At 43.0% G+C, this 25676-nt stretch overlaps 1 protein-coding gene across 1 annotated transcript in view; it reads left to right on the top strand.

The window, feature by feature from the left end:
* The first annotated feature begins 4816 nt into the window (after window positions 1-4816).
* LOC126259176 (peroxidasin) overlaps window positions 4817-25676 on the top strand; it is a 242549-nt gene continuing 221689 nt past the window's right edge. The window contains exons 1-2 of the mRNA XM_049955745.1: window positions 4817-4873; window positions 15622-15693. The gene's annotated coding sequence lies outside the window, so the exon portion shown is untranslated. The remainder of the gene's footprint in view (window positions 4874-15621; window positions 15694-25676) is intronic.

Here is a 25676-nt window from a genome sequence, read left to right as displayed (position 1 = left end):
AGGTATTGCTTCGTTTTATAAGTGTACTAATTGACAGCACAGCACAACAATAACTTTATAATACGAGTAGGTACTGCATTACCGAGGGGCCTATACAGTATTGATAGTAACAGTAATAATAGTAATAATAATAATAATAATAATATCGTAGTGGTACCAGTGATCAGACACAAAGCACTGGTATCCAAAAATCTTCCAATTTCAGCCAGTTCACAAGTAGGGTGTCCAGCGATCACGTGACTTAAGGACAGTAAGCATAATTATTGCACACACACATTTAGTTTTTCACAAGGACTTGTAACTAGCACTCGCAATGGACTAAGAACTTCGCCATCATTCCATAAAAAAAGCTTGTTTGTCGTAGAAATACCAATTGTCTCATCAACTCATTAGTTCATCGTTTAGTAAGAGGTGTATACAAACTATCGTTTATCTTTCGTCATTTTAAAAATAAAAGATTCAAAATTTTTTCCACTCTAAATATTAATTATGATGGAGGGGGTTGGGGTACAGGGGAGGAGTACTTGCTAACATCTAATTATTACACCCAGGAGTAATGGTTTGAGTCAGGTTGCGAACCACTGTAATAGGGAAACAAACTGAACATCTCTAAATCAACTGTTCAAGACATTTTTCAGAATGTTTTAAGGAAGACAAAAATTTGTGTAAAGTTTGTTCCACACACCTTGACTCCCAAGCAGAAACGGCGAAGCGTGGACGCCTGAAGGTGCCGGACAGTTTTTTTTCCCGGAGAAAATCATCATGCGTAACGAGAGCTGGCGTCATCAATACACACCAACCACAATAGGACATGGTGCAAAATGTGTGAATGTGACGCGCGAGTTGAACAACATTGCAGAGAAGACTATTTCTTACAGTTTCGCATGGCTGTATGAACGTTCTTTACGTTGTACTCAAGTATATGAGCTGCTCGGGGGAACACAATGGTAAGCGCCATCGCCGTGTATTTTGCGGTAGATGGCTAATGATACCACCTGTGGGATGCACAATGCAATAAACTTATTAGTAGTTCCAAATTCACTCAATAGATGTCAGGGCGGAGCTTAATGGTAAGCGCCACTGCCCGTATGTTGCGGAAACATAATGGTAACTGACTGAGGGAATGGCGGCAAGTAAAAACATCTCCGAGATTATGGCAACAGTGAACATGGCAGAAGACGAGAAATATACTTCCAATGATACTAATATCTTCGAGAGGGATCCAGAATACGTTCCTAACGATTCAGATCACTCAGAGGTATGTTATTTTGTAAATATACTGTTTTTAGTACGTTTCACGAACATAATAGTAAGTGCATGTACATACCATTATGTTCCTGAAGTACAATTGAAAATTACGTTCGCCGACAAGTACAAGATGTGTACAGTCCAGATCAGTGGTGCGAGATCATCAAGAAGTCGGCTAAGAAGAATGCATTGCTTGTATATAATATGAAAAGAGAGGATTTCTATCAAATACGACACTCTAAAGAAGAGTTTGTCTTCAGAAAGAAGACAGTTGATGATCGAGATGTCAAAATAAAGAAAGTATGTAGGTGGAAGGTGACCTCCGGATATCCATCATCTTTATTTATCAGCGAGACATTTTGTCATGACATTTGGCATGAAATACGCTTTAGGAAACGTGGAAGGCAAGGATCAGTTCCTACCCTTCGACTTAAATACAATGGACCAAGACTCATTGAAAAGAAGAAAGTTGCTGACGTCCTATCGCTCCTAAATTACATACCTCCTGTCCACCATGGATTTTTCCTGTCACTAAAGCCAACAGTTTTGGATGAAAAGACAATAGTAATAAGAGTGATGCATGATTTTCAGTTTCAGTAAAGTGTTGAAGACTTACTGTAAAATTTAATATGTAATGTTCTATCACTATGTGTTGTTAATGGTATACGGTAATGTAATAATTTTTGTATATTTCATTTGTTTTAGTCAGTTCTGAGTTTCATTTATGTCTGCATAGTAGAAGATAGGTGTTAGAATCACTACAGAATAAAAGGACTGTTCAAAAAACATTATTCAGATTTGCAGATCAATTGAAACTTTCCATGCGCTGTATCTGGAAACTGTGATTTTGGCGCTTACCATTTTGTTCCCCCGAGCAGCTCTATTGTAGAACACCAGGTGCATCAAAACCACCATCGTAGCTTTTCAGAAATTTTCAATAATCCCATCTTAAAACTTTATGGGTCAATGGGGTATTCCCAAACTAAGGAAGCATCCTCACATTATAGCATGACTGTAATTGCTATTTGTGTTTTATTCGCAGTATCTGGCACCAGCTGTGACGACAACTTCAAAATTTGCTGACGTTGTAAGATTTATACGATTCATTTGTTTATTTCTTTACAGGTGTCCCTTCTACTGTGTATTTTTAAATTAAGATCTGGTCACGCAGTGCCTTGCTAATTTTGTAGCAGAACTGCATGTGATGGGCGGCTGAGAGGAATTTCGGAGACGACCTAATCATCGGGGGCACCTCTCGCTGGCCGTCCTCTGTACCCACACAGAGGCGATCGCACAGCAGCAGCCGCGACTTCGCGTGCCTCCAAACACCAGTTAACAGTGTTCGCTGTCTGTTGCAGATACCTTCATTTTAATGAGCTGGTCGCCATAGATGCCGACACATTTTCAAATTTACCCAAGCTTGAGAGATTGTAAGTATGATGCGCAGACAGCTGCGTCTGCCCGCTCACATTACCCAGGATGTGTGGACTCTGCGTGACCCGAAAACGTCTTTCATCTACCCTTCCCTGAAAGGTCGTTCCCCGTTTTGTAGCAACATGTGGATAGTTGCAACACCCATTTTAGCCATCTTGTTTTCCTGTTTGGTACCCAATTCACTTTCTGATAATACCACGGCAGTAGTGAGCAACGGAGAAGGCGAAAGTCTGAGAAATCGAGTCTTTATTCACTAGTTTACTTCGGGTTGCCTGTACTCATATTTTAGCCTAATTCACCCTCTCTTTATGTATCATGGCACAATGAATTCTATTCTACATACATGCTAGACCCAACGTCTTCAGTGCTTTGTGGTACATATTCTAAACAGTTTTTAGCCACTACTCTGTTTGCTATTTCCAATTAGCCCCTTCTGTCACCGTTAAGGCGAATACACTAGTCTGAATGTTTCCTTATTAGAAATTTATAAGGACTTAATTCTGACGTGAATTTCGGCGAAAAGTCTTATCCTTTTTGTCTACGTCCGAGGTATACGAAGATGTACGCTTCAAACACAGTTTACAGAACTTATTTTTCTGTTCTTTGGGAGTAATCGCAGTGTTCATGAAGGTAAAGTGATTTATTGATTATGTTCTATTACTTTTAGATTTTATGTTACATAAACTCATTAGTATTACGTAATGTCGTAACCGATTTAGATCAGCCAGTGATTGTCCTCACTTCATTAATAGATAAGGGGAACCGAACAACAAGTATAGATTCTGTAAAATCTGCTAGATTTTAATTATATGACCTTTTATCATTACGTAAATTGTTATTTGCCCTACGGGCTTGGCGCAGTGGCAAAACCGGTTCCCGTTACATCACCGAAGTTAAGCGTTGTCGGGCTCGGCTACCACTTGGGTGGGTGACCATCTGGAACTGCCGAGTGTTGTTGGCAGTAGGGATGCACTCAGCGCTTGTGAAGACAATTGAGGAGTTACTTGACCGAGAAGTAGCGGCTCAGGTCACGAGAGCTGACAACTAATGAAGCATATTGTTGAGGATGCCACGGCGGTCGGTCGGTAGCGTTATGCCTTCCCAGACCTGTTCAGATGGTGTAGACTGTTACGTAGTAGCTTTTGTAAAGTCTGTTATGATACTTTACCTTACCTTTTTATCTGTTGACAGCTTGAAAATGGGCACTGGCTGATCGAAAGCGGTTACAACGTTGTCAAATGCTCATTTGATTGTGTCGCGAAAAATCTAAAAAATAGAAGAACGTCTTTCACTCTTGTCTAGCGTTTGAAGCCGAAGTGTTTTAAATCTGGAGGAATACTTTTTTCACGTGTTGCATTGTGGTTAAGCCAATTACTTTTTCACATTGCTCTCCCCTAGCAATTTTCTTCCAAGGAAGCTACACTGCATCAGTTCATTAATTACATTTTTTCGTTGTTTCTATTTTTAACGAATACTTCTGTTAGTATTTTTTTAAATAAAATGTTAATGTAATCTTCCTGTAGCCAGTTTCTCAATTTCTTTTTCGCTTCTTCCACGGTCTCTTCAAACCTGCTTTAAATGCTGTTGACTATAATCTGTCCTTGTATACTAACTGCACTCCATTTTCTCCATCGATAGTCGAATATTTATTTTTCCGCATTCGTTTCAACAAAACTGTTACAAAGTTTACTGCAATGAAATAAGCTAGTGAGTAGTACTGAACTTGAGATTGACGTTATGAGGATCACAAAGAAATTTGAAGAGGATCTTACGATATTTTTGCCAGGACAGGCTGCCTTTAATTTCTGTGTAAATTTTTATTGTACATGTAGTAACGAAGTACAGAGGAAGAAACATGGAATAAAAATATTATCAAACGGAGTGATTCAAAAGTTATACGAGTAAACGAAAAGTTAAAAGTGAGCGACTTTACGGCGATGCTGACTGGCAATACGCCATTGTGTTACTTCCATTACGCGTCACCGATTATGTGCGTCATTGTGACGTCGCAGAAGATGTTTAGTCAGCCAGAATCCACACATCCTACATATATATGCACTGCACGCTGTCGCCAAGAACGCAAATGTTCTGCCTTTGCTAATGCCGGCTGTCCTTACAGATACCTGCATTTCAACAAGATCGAAAAATTAGAACCCGGGGTATTTAGCGATCTGAGAAGTCTCGAGCGACTGTAAGTAAAAAGAAAAGAGAAACGGAATGAATTTGTGGATACTGCTGGGCTTGGATACTCTTTGGGATACCATAATTTTGTTGTTGTATCTGCTGCACGTGTTTGCGGGTGTTTTGTTGAGCTGCAGATCGGTGTTTCGTAGGCTCTTTTATTTTCATGCTTTTGTTTTCTTTTTAGTTCAACGTTTTTTTACTAAATGGGACTTTGAAGTTCACAATTTCTGTTATGTAACACAACAAGATCACAGTAAGAATTCTGAGAGCCCAAAGTAATATTATCCTGTACTATTACTTAAAAACACAGCCGAAGATTTAAGAATCGTCATGAAAACATGAATGAAATAATATTGTTTCCAGTTTAGTTGACGTCTTGTACATTCATTGAACATTGTACAACGGGAGTCTCAAGTGTGTTAACAGTGAATAGGCAAGCAATGGGCAAAGCCGTTCGTTAATCGAAGCGAAATGATTTAATGAACTATCTTGATTTTTGCGGGAGACAATCACAATCCATGCGTTCATGTCCAAACAAAAGTCTGCACAGTATTTTGAAACCGGTGTTGTTCGTAATCACTGAGGATTTACGCGTCGTGAGTAGACATTTTACAATTCTTATACGAGAAATTAAGACGTTTTTAAATACCAATATCACCCTTATATTTTCGTCATATGTCTGTAACCCAGACTATAAAACGAGTTCTGTCCCATTATTTAAAGAATTTATTAAGTGCCAATACTTGAATTCTTTACCATATTGATACACGTCCGTTACCCAAGTAAAATGAACGACTTAGATGTTGCTTTTTACATTGCCGGTGGTCGGGCTTCACCTATTTTAGTACTGCATTCAAATGTGTTATAGTTGCAGAAGATTGCACGCTACTTACTTGGGTTAAAATGCAGATTTTGTCGCAGTGTTTTTTCAGAGTGAAATAGAAACATGCTGTTTGCAATGATCCGACTTTGAGATGAGAATATTAGGCTCACCAGACAGATCTGCGTGTATCTAGAGGAGTGAGCTGTACGCCGTTATAAAGCACCACTGTCTATCTTCTTAGTACTATACTTCATAAGTGCCAACAGTAACATAGTAACAGCACTAAACAAGCTTCAATAAAGCCTGTACAATGTGCGTTTGACATGCTATTCGCAGGTATGTTGTATAATGTATAGGAATTTGTGGCGTCGATGGTAGATGAAACTCTAAACAGTCGACATCGCATGCTACAATGTTCGTTACCCCGTTCGCGCAGCTCGCATCCTCCAGGAGAGGATTTGTGAGGAGAAGGAAGACTTCTCGCACCTCCCCTGGTCACTACGCTCGCCAGATGTCAGTACTATTGGGTCTTTGTAGTCTACTTTGGAGGAACCGCATGACCACTGTCCATCTCCATCATCGTTACCTGGACTTGCCATTATTTTGCAGGAAGAATGGTATAAGATCTCCGGAAAACCGAAAACTACACACACCTGTATTTACCCATTCTGCGATGAACTGGAAGCAGTTCTAAATGTCAGCGGTTTCCCCACGGGGAGTTACGCGTCGTAATACACAGTGTATCCCAGTTCCTTTAGGACTGCTTGTGTGAAATTCCAAAGTGCCATCTCGTGGAGAATTGCGGAGTTGCGATCCTTGAAGTTTCAAAAATAGCTGTCTACAGCTCGTGGTCTAGTGACGCCGGCACGGTAGCATAGCGTGTTCGGTCAGAGAGGCGCTGGCCCTCAGTAATAAAAAAACAATAATAAAAAATAACTGGTTAGGACTGCTTGTGTGAAATTCCAAAGTGCCATCTCGTGGAGAATTGCGGAGTTGCGATCCTTGAAGTTTCAAAAATAGCTGTCCACAGCTCGTGGTCTAGTGACGCCGGCACGGTAGCTTAGCGTGTTCGGTCAGAGAGGCGCTGGCCCTCAGTAATAAAAAAACAATAATAAAAAATAACTGAGTAAAGGAATCAACGATCAACTTCACCGGATATCCTATGACTATCACTCCTATGATGTCCGCCCAGACCAAAACACAGCGAACATTACCAAAAAAAGGCTAGCGTTGCTACCTCTGGATTACGGGATCCCAGACTCGATTCCCGGGCAGGTTGGGGATTTTTCTCCTCCCCGGGACCACGTGTTTGTGTCGTCTTCACCATTTCATCATCTTTCATGAATATAGCTAAATTCGACTGTATACAGATTGCGACTGTGTATCGTTGCTGATGACCGCGAAGTTGAGCGCCCCACAAACCAAACATCATTATCATAAAAAATAGCTTTATAGGTAGTCAAAGCAGCAGACATCCTCGCCGCAAATATAACAGTATGTGTCTGACACTCGTCCGTAAATGGCAGGCAGCATCAAGCTTTTTGAGTCCCCCAGCGACTGCGAGCGAGAATTCGTCGAATTGTTTCTCCACGATGACACTCCAACCCACAAAGCGAAGTTTGTGCGCAGATCGCAGTCCTGGATCACCCACCGTATTAGCCGGATATGACCCCAGGCGACATCTGGTTGTTTCACAAATTGAAAGGACACCTTATGTTGCAGTTAAGTACACTACTGGACATTAAAACTGCTACACCACGAAGATGGCGTGCTACAGACACAAAATTTAACCAACAGGAAGACGTTGCTGTGATATGCAAATGATTAGCTTTTCAGAGCATTCACACTAGAATGACTCCGGTGGCGACGCCTACAACATGCTGACATGAGCAAAGGCTCCAACTGATTTATCATACACAAATAGCAGTTGACCGGCGTTGCCTGGTCTAACGTTGTTGTGATGCCTCGTGTAAGACATGTTTCAGACTTTGATAAAGGTCGGATTGTAGCCTATCGCGATTGCGATTTATCGTATCGCGACACTGCTGCTCGCGTTGGTCAAGATCCAATGACTGTTAGCAGAATATAGAATCGGTGGGTTCAGGAGGGTAATACGGAACGCCGTGCTGGATCCAACGGCCTCGTATCACTAGCAGTCGAGATGAGAGACATCTTATCCGCATTGCTGTAACGGATCGTGCAGCCACGTCTCCATCCCTGAGTCAACAGGTGGGGACGTTTCCAAGACAACAACCATCTGCACGAACAGTTCGACGACGTTTGCAGCAGCATGGACTATCAGCTCGGAGACCATGCCTGCAGTTACCCTTGACGCTGCATCACAGACAGGAGCGCCTGCGATGGTGTACTCAACGACGAACCTGCGTGCACAAATGCCTAAACGTCCTTTTTTCGGATGAATCCAGGTTCTGTTTACAGAATCATGATGGTCACATCCGTGTTTGGCGACATCGCGGTGAACGCACATCGGAAGCGTGTATTCGTCATCGCCATACTGGCCTATCACCCGGCTTGATGGTATAGGGTGCCATTGGTTACACGTCTCAGTCACCTCTTGTTCGCATTGACGGCACTTTGAACAGTGGACGTTAAATTTCAGATGTGTTACGAACCGTGGCTCTACCCTTCATTCGATCCCTGCGAAACCCTACATTTCAGCAGGATTATGCACGACCGCATGTTGCAGGTCCCGTACGGGTCTTTCTGGATACAGAAAATGTTCGACTGCTGCCCTGGCCAGCAAATTCTGCAGATCTCTCGCCAATTGAAAACGTCTGCTCGATGGTGTCCTAGCAACTGTCACAATACGCCAGTCACTACTCTTGATGAGCTGTGGTATCATGTTGAAGCTGCATGGGCAGCTGTACCTATACACGCCATCCAAGCTCTGTTTGACTCAATGCCCAGGCGTATCAAGGCCGTTATTACGGCCAGAGGTGGTTGTTCTGGGTACTGATTTCTCAGGATCTATGCACCAAAATTGCGTGAAAATGTAATCACATGTCAGATCTAGTATAATATATTTGTCCAATGAATACCCGTTTATCATTTCTTCTTGGTGTAGCAATTGTAATGCCTAGTAGTGTACATTGTAGAAAATTATATTACAGTAGCAAATGCAGCTCCAAAACACTATTACAGTGACTGTTTCAAAACATATTTAAAACGATTTCAGATATATTTTGATCTAGGGGGAGATCATTTTTTATAAAGAGAGATTTTGTGAACATTATATTCAAAGCCATAATCCTGACGTTACTGGGACACACTGTGTATGTTCTGTATTTCCGTATTTTTGTCGACTCGCTGTACAACTGGTGCAAGTACGGCTAAGAAAAGCTAAATCGGGGCTTGCACGGAAGCAAACAGACAATCGTTTTAGCTTCGCTCCATTTGCGAGAGGATCAAAAGAATGATAAACAGTGGTGCAAAGTACCTTCCGCCATGCACCGTATGGTGGCTTGCGGAGTATGAATGAAGATGGGAATGTAGAAACGCGACTGATAAGCCGTCATTGTTCATTTCAGTTATTTTAAAATGAAACACATTTGTTCATTAACAAGCAACTACTGAATTCAGAGAATATGTCTTCTTACGAGAGTATAATTCGAAACGCTTGAGAACCGCAAATACGTAAGGGCAGATTTACGCGTCGCAGCGAATGACAGACCGTGCAGCAAGCTGGGCCCCTGGTGTTGCATGCTCCCTGGGAACTGGAAACTGGAACTCTATACTGTTGTCAGCAGACGGCGGGGCGCACTGTCGGTGAACTTTTTTTTTTTTTTTTTAACGATGGTAACAAATTGTTACTGCTGAGTGGTTGGGCACGTTGCTGATGGCTAACCGCTGTGGTGTCCGGAGTCTGTGGTGTTCTGTGGATAGTCCAATAAGTGTGCATGGCAAAGCATGCGGCATCTTTAGGCTTAAGAGTGCAGATGTCTCAATGGCGTGCTGGGCCCTACACACTACCACTCAAGGAGTGAACAAAGCTGTAAACGCGCATGAGCTATATTGCTTTCAGCTGAAAACCTCCTGCCATCTGTTTGGCGAGCTGAATGCCAGTCGCACATATAGGCCGTGTCCCTAATTAGTGATTCGGCGGTGTGTTACATTATCTCACTATAGTAGAGGCAAAAACATTTGTAAACAGATTTATCTATACTTATCGGAAAAATGGTGCAAGATCTTAGAAATTCTCAGGAAAATAGTTATAAGCGACAGGGAAAGACGGCTAATAGACAATATGTACAAGAAACACAAGGGAATAATGACAAATGAAAGAACGAAGTGCTCGGATTACAAAATGTGTTACTACATTGATGCAATCTTTGGCACCTACTATTCAGTCTGCACATCGAAGAAGCACTGCGGGAAATAAAAGAAAAGTTCAAGAGTGGGACAAAATTCATGGTGATAAGATGTCAACGGTAAGATTCCCTGATAACAACACTATCCTTAGGGAAAGGAGGGAGAATTGCAGGACCTGTTAAATGGAATGAACTGTGTAATGAACACAAAATATGATTTGAGTATAAACCGAAGAAAACGAAAGTAATGAGTGACAGAAACGAAATTAGCGATAAACTTAATATCATTTTCGGGGGCCGCGAAGTAGACGAAGTGAAGTAATTTGTTTCCCTTGAATGCGAAATTACGTATGACAGACGAAACAAGCCGAATCTAAAAAGCAGAGTAACACAGGCAAAGAACTGGGCATTACTATCAAAGAGATGTCTGCTACTATTTAATATTGGCCTTAATCTGAGGTGGTGTATCATGATCTTGGAGGAAAGTGACAAACAACAGTATCGGAGCGCTTAAGATGTGTGCCAGAGTAGGATGTTAAGAAAACTAGGTTGACTGATAAGAAATCACGAGCATCTGCATAAAAATCGCCAAGGAGAGGATCATGTGGAAAAATTCGTGAGAAGAAGAAAGAGAATGATAGAATAAGACTTCAAGGAATACCTTCTATGATACTAGACGGAACTGCACAGGTTAGAAGCAATTGTAGAAGGCACAGATTGAAATACGCCCAATAAATAATTTAGGACGATAGTTACTAATTGTTGTCTCAGCTGCAAATGTTAACTCATGAAAGAAATTGTGAGGGGAGCATTCAGAAACTGATGACAAAAAACGTATTGAGCAAAATCATTACGAGTTTATGACGAAGGCTGTGCTGAATTAAAAAAAAAAAAAACTGCGTGGTCTGTCAATTCTCTGACTACAATAATGTAGTGAAAGCGAACAGTCATTGCATAACCAAATTAATTTTCCGTTCCTGTTAGGTGACAGGTGGACGGAAATTAGAATGCATAAGATTCGCAAATGATATGGTGACTCCTGCAGAAAATGGGGAGACTCTGATTCAAATGCTAAATGACCTGAATGAAGCCTTTGTAGCTTAGGATATGAATATAAATAAAAAGAAAATGAAAGGCGTGTTTTCAGGCTTAAAGAAAGGAAGAGCGAAATATAACTCAGGGCCTGAAACAATATAACTGGTGAGGATTTAAGTATTTTGGAAATTGGATTAGGGAAGATATGAATTGTGAGCAAGATATCGAAGTCAGAATGGCGCTGGCGAAAGTCATTTCGAAAGCAGAGAAGACTCTTAGCTAGTAGTTGGAACATGGAATTAAGGAAGCTATTAGTGAAATGCCTGATATGAAAGTTGGCCCTGTGCTCAGCAGAAGGAGATACCAGATGCTCTATGACGTAAATAGACTGCAAGGAGTGTATCAAAGTACAAAGTACAAAAAGGAAATGAGAGTGCAGAGAAGCAGGGAGGGCTTGAAGGGTAAACATGCTGCAAGGCAGATAACCATATCATCATGATTTAGCGATATCGCAGTTTAAACATTCGTCTTTGTATGAAGAGCCATACAACTGACATCAAAACAAAAACTAATAAGCTAAAAGTCAACTTTGCACAGGCAGAAATATTTTCTCTATACCAGTTGTAAAGCATAATTTCACGATGTGGTGCGGCGCGGAAGGCCGATTCAAATTCCTGTGGGTTCTTCCAGGTTTGCAGGGACACGGCCAATTTGTTTTCCTGTCTTCGTCCATCTTTAAAGACCTAATAATCGAAGTTACATCAAACCTTTATGTCGAATCCTTCGTATGTTTGCTGGACTTTTTACAAGTATGCCTCTTTATTCCTGTGGACTCTTCAGCTCATCTGCTGCAGCACGCCATTCGGACATCCGTAAGCTGGCATGTCATCGTTGGTTTATTGTGTGTCGTAAGAAGTGAAGTTTCGCCCTGTGCAGTGAAAGTACAATAATACAATTGTTTTGGGAATATACTGTGTTTTATTGCAATGCATGACACTTTTACTATTAACACACATAACATACATGGTAATCCAGCTACCCCTATCGATGTCGTTTTATGCAACCCGTAATGTTAATCCTGGCCTTCAAAAACAACCAGTGAGATATTCATATTCTCTAGCTCACTATGTGCAAACTATTAGTCCTACAGCAAAAAATGAACAGGGAATTTAATGTACTTCAATGTTATACTGAGATACGTTTTCGCTAGAGGCCTTAGATTTTGATTTATTAAAGAAAAACGTACAAAAATGGCCTTCGAACGCATCCCCACCGCCACACTCACTCCCCACCGGCCAGGATTTCTGGTATGTTGTTCATGGCACCCTCTCCTATCACTGTAAAAAATTTGCGACTGCAAGAATTATTTCCCACATTCGACCATGTTTGGTCTTCTTTGACTGGCCTTCATAGGCCACCGGCTTAGTCGAACACCTACAAATTGTGCAACTGAGCTGTGTGTAGGTTTTACCTAACATTTTTTTGAATTTTGTCAGCATAAAATAAACAATTACATCATTCTATTCGTCAGGCCTTCTGACTATGAAGCTACCGAGCTTGCAAAGGTTAAGTTTGGATAGAATTGTTACGTAATTAGTTTGAGATTAAAGCTTACAAGTTATTTTTCTTTGATTACCCTCACTGGCACGTTTAAGTTCGTGCAGTCGAAAATTTCTGTACAGTGGTAGGACTAGAAATTCGAACTGGTGAGGGGTGAATGTGGGGGTGGAGGCGCGTTTGAAGGTCACTTTTTTACGTCTTCCGTGCATAACTTGAAAACCCTGAAGTCGAGCCAAAACGTATCCCCGTACAAAACGTTACTACATCACTACATCACGTTTCCTACATAAAGGTTCTGCTCATTTTTTCTGTAGAGTAGTAGTGTTCGCATATCGAGCGAGAGAATATGAATAACTCGCGCGTGATCTCTAAAGGCCAGATATAACATTGCACGCTGCATAACATGATATCGGTTGTGGCATCTGAATCACTGTGTATGCATTGCCCACAATGCTGGTGCCTTGATAACAATGTTTCTTGCGGGTTGCATATTTCGTAGAGTTATTTTATAATTTTTGTTTCGAGAAAGAGAGAAATAGCACTCAAAAACCAAAAACAAAATGCGTTTGAAACACTTAGTTGGACTTCTGTAGACCAGTAGCCAATAGCGTCCACAGTAGATGATCATATGAACACAATTCTAGTGTTTTATCGGATGAGAACAGATGCTTCTTAGCTAGGTTTAAAGGATCAGTGCATAACCTATACTCTTCTGCTCGAGAACAAGTGTGATAGGAATAATGCTTTGGCTAGCTAGAGTTCTTTCATAGTATAAGAGAACAATATATTAGAGCAAATTTCCCACATAGTGTAACAAAGTTGTCTACTTTGTTTTATTTATATAGGTTTAGTATTATATTGGCATGAAATGAATATACTACACAGAAAATAGTATTGTCTAAAAAGACACATTTTCATCAGTTTTCGACAAATAGTATGGAGTGTATTTCCGTTCATCTTACTTTTCCGTGAAGGAAGCCACGGTGCAGACATCACCAAAATGTCATTTCACCAGGTAAGATAATCCCAGTTACAATAGCAACATAATAAAAGTTAGACTAGTTATTCCAACAGTAATATGATAACACAAAAAATATCCAAAACGTCTGTAAAATACGAATGTACAAAATAGCCTGGATAACTGTGTACGGGGTTACACTTGTGAAGATGTGTGAAGACGTACAGTGCAGTGAAAGAAAATAAATTCAGTTAGTAAATGATGCTTCATTCCATCTTTTGTGACTTAGTACTTGAAAGAGAGAGGAAGGAATAAGAATGAAAGAACAAGAACAAAATACCCTGGTAAAGAAATGTATAAGATAATTTTGTATTCTTTCACTGCTGAATCTTTACATCCAAGAAGTTGTGATAGAAATGAAAGAAAGGTTAGAAAATTGGATTAAAATTTATAATTACAGGATGTTAATGATAAGATTCAGCAATGACATTCCTAAGCTCAGTGAACATGGAGAATTGCAGGACCTGTTGAATCGAATGAACAGTTTAATGAGGACATAATGAGGATTGAGAGTAAACTAAATAAAGACGGAAGTATTGAGGAGCAACAGAAAAGATATTGGTGATAAACTTAACATCAAAATTGGTGACCACGAAGTAGATGATGTTAAGGAATTCTGCTACCTTGGTAGCAAAATAATCCACGACGGATGAAGCAAGGAGGACATATTCGTAAAAATCAGTCATACACAGGCAATGACGACATTACCGCAAAAAGAGGACTATTTGCATCAAACATAGGACTCTAATTTTAGACAGTAATTCCTGGGAATGTTCGTCTGGAGCACGGGGTTGTTGAGTAGTCAATCGTGTACTGTACGGTTCTGGAAAAGTAGAGTGTCGAAGCGTTTTGAGTTGTGATACTGTGAAAGATCGTTGAAAATGAGGCGGTCTGATAAGGTATGAGAGGGTTCTCGCTAAATTTACGAATGAACACATGAAAAACGCTAACAAGAAGAAGGGAAAGGATAAGGTGGGGCATGTTTTAAGACATGAAGGAATAACTCTGAAGTACTAGAGGCAGCTGCAAAGCATAAAAACTGTAGAGGAAGTCAAAGAGTGGAATATTCGAACAAACAGCTGAGGACTTAGAGTGCAAATGTTACTCCGGCGTAAAAGGTTGGCGCAGGAGAGTAATTCGTTGCGGGCCGATCAAACCAGTCAAAAGATTGGTGGCTGAAATAAAATAACACGTTGGTAGACACTTGGGATAGAGAATAGAAACTTTGGAATTTTTAGACACCATGAGCGATTTTTTACAGTAAATATAACTGGAGTGGCGGTAGATTTAGGGGAAGAAAAGAGAATTTAGTACAAATTTTCCCGTTCTGGTGGGCAGTACATTGCGCTGCCTCGAATTAACATCAGTTCACGCGAAACCGCCGTAACCTAAATTTTAAATTGCAAGCATTTTCTCTGCCAGGTAGAGGGCGACAATTGAGTATACGTGCAGACCGCCTCAGATAAGAATTTAGTAAGAGTAATGCAATTTGCAGCTCCCTGTGCTACATATCGGCTAAGCAATTCTATTATGGACTCTGTTCGTCCTTTTGTTAAAGAGGTAGGGCATATTAGTGACCGACCACAGAAAGTGCTGTGTGTGACTTCAAGAAAGCACTCTTTAAGATGCAGAATCACAAGACAGTCTTCTGAATTGATGTCGTGGTACAGTGTTGAAAGTGGTTTTGCATGCATGTAGGTGACAGTGCGGAGCAAATGTTGTGCCTACTTTTGGACTATTATTAACAAATATGTTTGTCCGTTAGAAATGTTATTTCCACTCCAAGTGACATTTATGTATTTAGAAATTTGTTTAGTTAAGACTTGAGAGGAATAACACGAGTGTAATCTCTATCTGGAATACTAAGTAACCTCTGACTTTCGTCCTGAAAGGAGCTTATTTCGGAATTTCTTTTGTCACGTACTTCAAGCAAATGTGAAATAAATGAATTCACTTTAAGCTGTTTTCCCTAAAGTTGTGCGCTGTTGCAGGTTCCTGCACAACAACAGGATACAGAAGATACCAGCTGGCGCATTCAAGAACTTGGGAGCACTGAAACGACTGTAAGTAGCGTGGTCAGACATCGAAATTCATCATTCAATGCAAGTTTGTTTTTCAACACATCACCACATTGCGAAACTTGCCTGGTTTTATACAGATGTGGTTAGCGTATTCTAGTATTATGTAGATTTATGCATGTTTAAAATATACCTTATTTCGCGTATTTCTATAGCATTTCCCAACGTCCTTAACCATAAAAATGATATTTTTGTAGACATTATACTTTGTTACGAAACGCTGAACCACACTGAACTTAGATGTCATGGAAGTTTTATTGTAGGCGAAATCCTTTAGTTGCAGCACATTTACAAAGCATTGTTTTAAAGGGAGGTTCATAGATACCTTCTCAGGAGACAAAATGTTTGTTTCTACTCACAAAATTGTAGATACTCGGTTTTGTAGTGCACGCTAAATGAGCGATTGAACCAGCAGCGTTTGTGCAACGCTGTTAGCTAACAGTAGATCTACAACCACGGCTATGACATTTAAAATTACGAAATTTTTTTAGCAATTGTGTGGTAGTGATTTCTAATGTAATTCAGTTTAAAATATTTGTTTCAAAACTTTTCTAAGCAACAGAATGTCGGAAAAGAACGATGCATGAGGGCATTACATTCTGTCTGAAGGGCTCTTTTTTTACCGCGATGTAAATAAATTTTGACTACTATGAATATAATTAGAAATTATATTCCAGTTTGAATTATTTCAAAATTTCACTTATTATGCATTAACGAAGGTGACCTAAACGTGACTTACCTAAAGGTGATATGTGATCGAAACTACACTCCTCGAAATTGAAATAAGAACACCGTGAATTCATTGTCCCAGGAAGGGGAAACTTTATTGACACATTCCTGGGGTCAGATACATCACATGATCACACTGACAGAACCACAGGCACATAGACACAGGCAACAGAGCATGCACAATGTCGGCACTAGTACAGTGTATATCCACCTTTCGCAGCAATGCAGGCTGCTATTCTCCCATGGAGACGATCGTAGAGATGCTGGATGTAGTCCTGTGGAACGGCTTGCCATGCCATTTCCACCTGGCGCCTCAGTTGGACCAGCGTTCGTGCTGGACGTGCAGACCGCGTGAGACGACGCTTCATCCAGTCCCAAACATGCTCAATGGGGGACAGATCCGGAGATCTTGCTGGCCAGGGTAGTTGACTTACACCTTCTAGAGCACGTTGGGTGGCACGGGATACATGCGGACGTGCATTGTCCTGTTGGAACAGCAAGTTCCCTTGCCGGTCTAGGAATGGTAGAACGATGGGTTCGATGACGGTTTGGATGTACCGTGCACTATTCAGTGTCCCCTCGACGATCACCAGTGGTGTACGGCCAGTGTAGGAGATCGCTCCCCACACCATGATGCCGGGTGTTGGCCCTGTGTGCCTCGGTCGTATGCAGTCCTGATTGTGGCGCTCACCTGCACGGCGCCAAACACGCATACGACCATCATTGGCACCAAGGCAGAAGCGACTCTCATCGCTGAAGACGACACGTCTCCATTCGTCCCTCCATTCACGCCTGTCGCGACACCACTGGAGGCGGGCTGCACGATGTTGGGGCGTGAGCGGAAGACGGCCTAACGGTGTGCGGGACCGTAGCCCAGCTTCATGGAGACGGTTGCGAATGGTCCTCGCCGATACCCCAGGAGCAACAGTGTCCCTAATTTGCTGGGAAGTGGCGGTGCGGTCCCCTACGGCACTGCGTAGGATCCTACGGTCTTGGCGTGCATCCGTGCGTCGCTGCGGTCCGGTCCCAGGTCGACGGGCACGTGCACCTTCCGCCGACCACTGGCGACAACATCGATGTACTGTGGAGACCTCACGCCCCACGTGTTGAGCAATTCGGCGGTACGTCCACCCGGCCTCCCGCATGCCCACTATACGCCCTCGCTCAAAGTCCGTCAACTGCACATACGGTTCACGTCCACGCTGTCGCGGCATGCTACCAATGTTAAAGACTGCGATGGAGCTCCGTATGCCACGGCAAACTGGCTGACACTGACGGCGGCGGTGCACAAATGCTGCGCAGCTAGCGCCATACGACGGCCAACACCGCGGTTCCTGGTGTGTCCGCTGTGCCGTGCGTGTGATCATTGCTTGTACAGCCCTCTCGCAGTGTCCGGAGCAAGTATGGTGGGTCTGACACACCGGTGTCAATGTGTTCTTTTTTCCATTTCCAGGAGTGTAACTACAGCGGGAAAAATATGAGGCACCGAGACGGAAAAATAAACTGTAAATAAAAAGCAAATTTTTAATACCAACACAGCTGCTGAATTCTTTCGCAACGAAAATGTCGACTATAGTGAAAATTTCATATTTATAACAACAGGGAAGCTGTTCCATATGAACAATCGATCTTAACTAAAGAGCTGTAATTTGTCTCCAACGAAAAGTGCTGTCACGACGAGTGTTAGTTACTTCGCAGTGACATACATACATACTATGGAAACCCCCTTACGGTATATGACGGAGGGTACACTGTGTTGCAGAATCATTCCCTTATTCTTGTTCCATTCACGTATGGCACGCGGGATGCAAAAAGTAGTCAGTACCCGTCAGTGGACAAGGAATTTATGTAATTCTATCCTTGTGGATAGTGCGCGAGGAACTGGTATCTTTGTTTATTCGCGTTGGGACACGGACTCCCGGAACGTTTAGACTACGACTCTACGATGTTGACGCTAGCCGACTTGCAGCGTATCCCACTGAAGTTCGCCGAGAGTTTCTTTGACGCTCAGGCGATCTCTCCCTAACTCTTCATTAAATCTTCTGTACCTCTTATTTAACTCATCTCCGTAACAAACGAACATCATTCAATAATTAGAACTCCTCCCGAACAGCCTTGATGGCCCAATGGTACCACCCGAGGTCAGCACACCACGTGTCTTGTCCGTTGTCAGTTTTCTCTACTTCTCAGTCAAGTTGCTCTTCAATTGGCTTAACGAGGGTTGAGTGTACTCCGCTTGCCAATACTCTCGGCAGATCCTGTCGGTCACCCATCCAAGTACTAGCAAAGCCCGACAGCGCCTAACTGTTGTGATCTGACGGGAACAACGTTAAATACCGCGACCAAGTCGCTGGCACTCGAGAGCTGGTCGATCGGTATTTTGTAAGTGATCTCCTAATTTAGCGAATTCTTGGGATAAATTTGAATCCGGCATCAGCCTTTCCCACCGCTACATTTCCGTGATTCTGCCATCGTATGTCGTTCAGGACACAAATCTCAGTATTTGACGGGGGCTTACAAGATTGTGTGTGAATTGCCCGTCCTCCTGGCGACGGAAGCTTTCCAGACTTATCGCATCGCCACAGCCAATGTCAACACCATTCGCGTACGTCACAACCTGGCTTTACTCCATGACGCAGTCAATACCTTCGCTGCGCAGTGCCGATGGTACTGTTACCGACGACTGTGCCGCTAAAGCGGAGTTATTGAACGCAGTTTTCCGAAATTCCTTCACCAGGGAAGACGAATGGAATATTCCGGAATTTGAAACACGAACAGCTGCTAGCATGAGTTTCTTAGAAGTAGATACCTTAGGGGTTGCGAAGCAACTCAAATCGCTTGATACGGGCAAGTCTTCAGGTCCAGATTGTATACCGATTAGGTTCCTTTCAGATTACGCTGATACAACAGCTCCCTACATAGCAATCATATACAACCGCTAACTCACCGATAGATCTGTACCTACAGATTGGAAAATTGCGCAGGTCGCACCAGTGTTTAAGAAGGGTAGTAGGAGTAATCCATCGAACTACAGACCTATATCATTGATGTCGGTTTGCAGTAGGGTTTTGGAGCATATACTGTATTCAAACATTATGAATCACCTCGCAGGGAACGATCTATTGATACGTAATCAGCATAGTTTTAGAAAACATCGTTCTTGTGCAACGCAGCTAGCTCTTTATTCCCATGAAGTAATGGCCGCTATCGACAGGGGATCTCAAGTTGATTCCGTATTTCTAGACTTCCGGAAAGCTTTTGACGCCGTTCCTCACAAGCGACTTTTAATCAAGCTGCGGGCCTATTGGGTATCGTCTCAGTTGTGCGACTGGATTAGGTGATTTCCTGTCAGGAAGGTCGCAGTTCGTAGTAATAGCAAATCATCGAGTAAAACTGAAGTGATATCAGGTGTTCCCCAGGGAAGCGTCCTGGGATCTCTGCTGTTCCTGATCTATATAAATGACCTGGGTGACAATCTGAGCAGTCCTCTTAGGATGTTTGCAGATGATGCAGTAATTTACCGTCTAGTAAGGTCATCCGAAGACCAGTATCAGTTGCAAAGCGATTTAGAAAAGATTGATGTATGGTGTGGCAGGTGGCAGTTGACGCTAAATAACGAAAAGTGTGAGGTGATCCACATGAGTTCCAAAAGAAATCCGTTGGAATTCGATTACTCGATAAATAGTACAATTCTCAAGGCTGTCAATTCAACTAAGCACCTGGGTGTTAAAATTACGAACAACTTCAGTTGGAAAGACCACATATATAATATTGTGGGGAAGGCGAGCCAAAGGTTGTGTTTCATTGGCAGGACAATTAGAAGATGCAACAAGTCCACTAAAGAGACAGCTTACACTACACTCGTTCGTCCTCTGTTAGAATATTGCTGCACGGTGTGGGATCCTTACCAGGTGGGATTGACGGAGGACGTCGAAAGGGTGCAAAAAAGGGCAGCTCGTTTTGTATTATCACGTAATAGGGGAGAGAGTGTGGCAGATATGATACGCGAGTTGGGATGGAAGACGTTTTTCGTCGCGGCGAGATCTATATACGAAATTTTAGTCACCAACTTTCTCTTCCGAATGCGAAAATATTTGTTTGAGCCCAATCTACATAGGTAGGAATAATCATCAAAATAAAATAAGAGAAATCAGAGCTCGAACAGAAAGGTTTAGGTGTTCGTTTTTCCCGCGCGCTGTTCGGAAGTGGAATGGTAGAGAGATAGTATGATTGTGGTTCGATGACCGCTCTGCCAAGCACTTAAATGTGAATTGCAGAGTAATCATGTAGATGTAGATGTAGATGACATGCTGTTTGCCGCGGACGTTGACGTAGATCACCGTCAGGAGGTGAAAGTTGCAACATTCTGTGCTCCCCATGGTTTTACAGCACACGTCTCTCATGTTTCCCCTACCGTTAATGGGTTGGCGATCCTCTTACGTGACGGTATCCTCGCTGATGCAGTTGCCTATCTCCCTGATGCCAGAGGTATGGCTCTCACCTTTAGTGGCGTCAGGATCGTGAATGTCGATGCGCCATCTGATTCGGGTGTCCACCGTGAACGTTCCACCTTCTTCTCAGAGACAATCACGCTTCTCTTCTTGGGTCGGCCGGATGCATTGATCGTGGGAGACGATATCTACTGCTCCCAAGCACCCAAAGACCAAATACCACGTCACTCTCCGGGCGCGGTTTCTGAAGGGAGGTTGCGGCGTGGCGGCGACGGACTCGAGAAATCTATTTCACCATACTCCGAGAGTGTACCGTAATGTCGTATTCGCCATAGTGCCAGCCGGTGGCAAGGCACTGCTCACATGCCTCTCTCGCCGCCACCTTGAAGGAGTTTTGGTGCCACTCGGAGTGGCCGCGCGGTTTGAGGCGCCATGTGACGTATTGCGCGGTCACTCCCGCCTGAGGTTCAAGTCCTCCCTCGGGCACGAGTGTGTGTGTTCTTCTTAGCATAAGTTTAAGTAGTGTGTAAGTCTAGGGACCAATGAGTTCAGCAGTTTGATCCCTTAGGAATTCATACACATTTGAACACTTTTGGAGTTATGTTCAGGGCGCGCACCCACTATGGGTTAGTGCAAGAGGTCCATCTATGTATCATGTAATAGCGAACCCACCTCATCGTCGGACTAATTTAATTAATGTTCTTGTGGCCGATGATAGGCAGCGTATTGGTACCCAACGGGATTTCGCGTCTGCCCTCCACGAACATTATGTTACGCGGTACTCTGAACAACGTCACCACCCTACTGACATTACGGTGGTCTCCAGATTCTCCTTTGGCTCATTTCCTGAGGATGCGACGATGGATCTGATTGATAACGTCCAGGCGGGTTTTACGAATAGGTTGACTAGCTCTGACGGCCTCCCACTAGAGTTTTATCGTACATTTCGTCCCCTTCTGCTGTCAGTGTAGACGGAAATTTTTCAGGACCTCATGTCACCTTTCGTGCGGATTCCAAATAGTTTCCTCAATGTTTCCTCACACTCATCCACAAGACTCGCGGTACGACACGGATGTGCGATTAACGACCCTTCACGTTACTCAACAGTTACACAAAGATTGTTACCCGTCTGTTGGGTTTGCGGCTTAAACGGACTGCTTGGTATGTGTTTCCCCCTACCAAACATCTTTGGGAGAGGCCAGTAACTGCCCTCTGCCGCTATTGGGACATAATCGCTTTTGCTCACGTTTTTGGCAACTCTTGACTTCAGCCAGGCGTTAGATCTGGTCGGCCACGACTTCCTGGAAGGGGTGCTTCGCAATATGGGCTATCTTGATACTACCGTTGACGTCGTAATGCGTCTCCTTCGTGGAGCTACGCCTCGTGTAATCTACAATGGCCGTCTTACACCTGCCATCTGGATCTGTCGATCATTGCGTCAAGGCTGCCGGATGTCTCTCGGTGACCATGTAGTCAGCGGCACTGCTTATGCAGACGATCTCGTCATCGTTCTTCTTCGTAGGGGTGCTGAGGTCAGGGAGTCACTGGCATGGGTTATTGCCTACGGTGAAGCCTCTGGTAGCGAACAGTGCTGATCATTTGCTTGTAGCTGACACTTTCCGATGCTTAGGACTCGATTTCTCAAGTGATATGCTGTGGATAACTGCCCTCAACTACCGACGTCTACTTTCCCTACTACGAGCTCGGCTCTTAGATCAACGTTTAAGGTCGCACGATTTTCTGGAACTGACACAATACGTAAATGTGTATTTGGCGTTACGTAACCCCCACGTGACACAGGCACTTCCTATTCCGCCATCCATGGCCCACCGCATGCTGGTGGCATTGGGTTCATTTGTTTGCCACGGCTTTCTGCTCAAGATAAGGTACGAGACCGTCACCTTCCCGCAGTGCAGGGGCGATTTAGGTTTGTATCATGTGCCTGACACAGCGGTAGCCCTTTTCATTGTCTCACACATGACGTTGTGGCGCCGTAGTCCTACGTGCCTTACCATCCTATTGCTATAGGGTCGTGCACTACGCCCTCTCTCAGAATCTACACAGCTTCCGGAAGTCCCGGCACCCTTCTTTTATTTCCGTCACTTTTTCCTTGAACTGAGCTACGTTCGTACAGTGATACTGCCAGAGCACTTGACATCCAGGAAGGCAATCTATGGTTTTCTTGAGCAGCACAGATCTCCAAATGTGGCTTAGGGGAAGCATCCCCACGTCGACTAGCGTGCATTTTGGCGATCAGTGCGTGCTCCTTATCTTGACACTGATGTCTAATCTACATAGTACCTTACTGTCAATGTGAAGCAAGTACGCCGGTCACCACGCCTTCTCAGGATTCACCTCGCAGACACCCCGTTGTGTGTCGCCTGTGATGCTGTAGACACAGACGAGCACCGCCTAGTGTGCCAACCGGCGAGAAGTGTCTGGTTCTTGGTGCAACATATGTCGTCCCTAATTACTCGTACGAATCCTCATCACATACCTCCTAACTGCTCCTCTATCCGGATGCGGGATACTTCCCGCAAGCGAAGACGAACTCAATGCAGTGGATTTGTGTACACGCAGCACACTATGTGTTTGCTGATGGCGAGAAAAGTATCATTGATTTTCGGCGGTTTTTTGCAGTGTTTTCCTTAAACCACCCCAGAGCTGGGATGCTCCTGTAATGAAGAGTTGATCCCCGCCTATTGCACATTATTTGGAACCGATACATTCTTTGGCAATCGGAATTTTCTTCTCGGAAAAACCATATGTTGATAGCCTCTATGCGACTGACGTCTTCCTGCGCCCTCCTCCTCACAACGCCTATTTCGTGATATTCTCGGTGGTATCCATGTTAAAGAGATAAATAAAAGGAGTAAAAAAAGAAAGAAAACGAAAGTAAAGAAATTAACGATGCTCATTGTACCTTTAATGCACTTTCCTACGCTTTCCTTGGTACCTGGAGGGTGGGAACGGAATATGGTGGCCAGGCCTCGAGTTGCGTCCCCTGCTGACTTTGCCCCACTTCTCCATTCTGGAAGGTTCCTTCGGAAAGAAAAAGAGGGGCAAGGGGACCGCTCACGATAAGCGGGAAATCTGGGTTCGAGTCCCGGTCCGGCAGAAATTTTCATGGCCGTCATTTCATAACTAATGGCTGGTCGACATTCGCAACTGCGAATATATTTCGTGAATAAAATAAACGAGTGTCAGGGAAATGTCTGTTGTTTAAGGACGCTGGACTCTTATTCGAAATGAAACGACTTCAAATTTCTGTAGTATTTACGTAAATCAAGCTACTTCAGGTTTGCTTAAACCATACGAACAGAATATCGGGATGATTCCTTCAAGAAAGGCGTCGCTGATTTCTTTCTTCATCTAATTTCTTTCTATAACGAAACTGAAGGTTACAACGTATTAAATTCCAACGTCCCTTTTTTTTTCATTATGAGAACAAGGAGAGTAAGTACACGAGTATATTTTCAGAAACGATATTTCTATAGGAAAATGTTTTTCTCGATCCGTTTACCTATACAGATAGGATCGCAAACAATCGGAAAATCTTGTAAGGGTGTTTCAGGAGAGGTTGTGTTGAGAAATAATTGTTCAGAAAAAATTCGGTATGAAGTGCCGTTTCCGAGTTACTTAGCATTGAAGTTAGACAATCGGGTGGTTGCGCGAGCAAATTCAAGCATGTGCACGACATAAAATGCAGTAATGCACACACATCTGTGGGTCCGTCAGTTACCGCTTGTTCTAATACTCATTATCAGTTAAATTGTAGTCCGGCCGCGGTGGCCGAGCGGTTCTAGGCGCTTCAGTCCGGAACCACGCGGCTGCTACGGTCGCTGGTTTGAATCCTTCCTGGGGTCTGGATGTGTGTGATGTCCTTAGGTTAGTTAGGTTTAAGTAGTTCTACGTTCTAGGGGACTGATGACTTCCGATGTTAAGTCCCATAGTGCTCAGAGCCATTTGAACCATTTTTAGTTAAACTGAACCTTTTCCGGAAATTATAAATTTAAACTAGATGATCTACTAGCATAAATTTAGCTTCGATGTTCACGAAATTAACCGAAGAACGCGTTTGGCTTCTCTTTCCCTGGAAGGTTTCATGAACTTGCGGGCTCCACGGCCTGATTGGCTAATTTCAATGCTAAATAACTTGAAAACGGTGCAACGTATCGATTTTTTTAACAATTATTTATCATCACTACCTCCCCTGTAGCCTTTAAATTTTTCAGATTGATTCTCACCACCCTGTTGTATATTTATTACATTTTTGTCAATAAAATAATACGGCGTAGTTTTTGCTCTGAATCTGGATCAACGGTTGTCCGAATGAAACTGCTGTTATGTTACAGGTTGTCATTATTCAAGTTCTTTCGTTCTTGTTCACTTCTGGGAAAGTGTTATAATACTCGTGGCGTTCTGCGTAAAGTTCACGCTCTAACTCTTGTAAATGATGTCATCTGATGACGAGCCTGCCTTGTCTTGAGTTAGCAGGCATGTAAACATTTCATGCGGAACACTCGGCATCTTTCTGTTTTTTTAAGAATTGTCTTCAATTAAAAGAGTGTCAGACTCCAGCAAAACCTGTGGACAAACACACGCACACACATACACACACACACACACACACACACACACACACACACACACACAAACATGTACGCACACCTCATGGCATACGTTTTGTTTCCTAAGCCTTACACACAGTACAACCTGATACTTTTGAGCTATGGCTCGAAAATACGTGTAACGTAAGTTTAAATCCTTCACCAATATTTCGAATAG

This window comes from Schistocerca nitens, chromosome 5 (assembly GCF_023898315.1).
Source record: "Schistocerca nitens isolate TAMUIC-IGC-003100 chromosome 5, iqSchNite1.1, whole genome shotgun sequence".
Classification (NCBI taxonomy): Eukaryota; Metazoa; Arthropoda; class Insecta; order Orthoptera; family Acrididae; genus Schistocerca; species Schistocerca nitens.
This window is presented reverse-complemented; position numbering and strand designations above follow the sequence as displayed.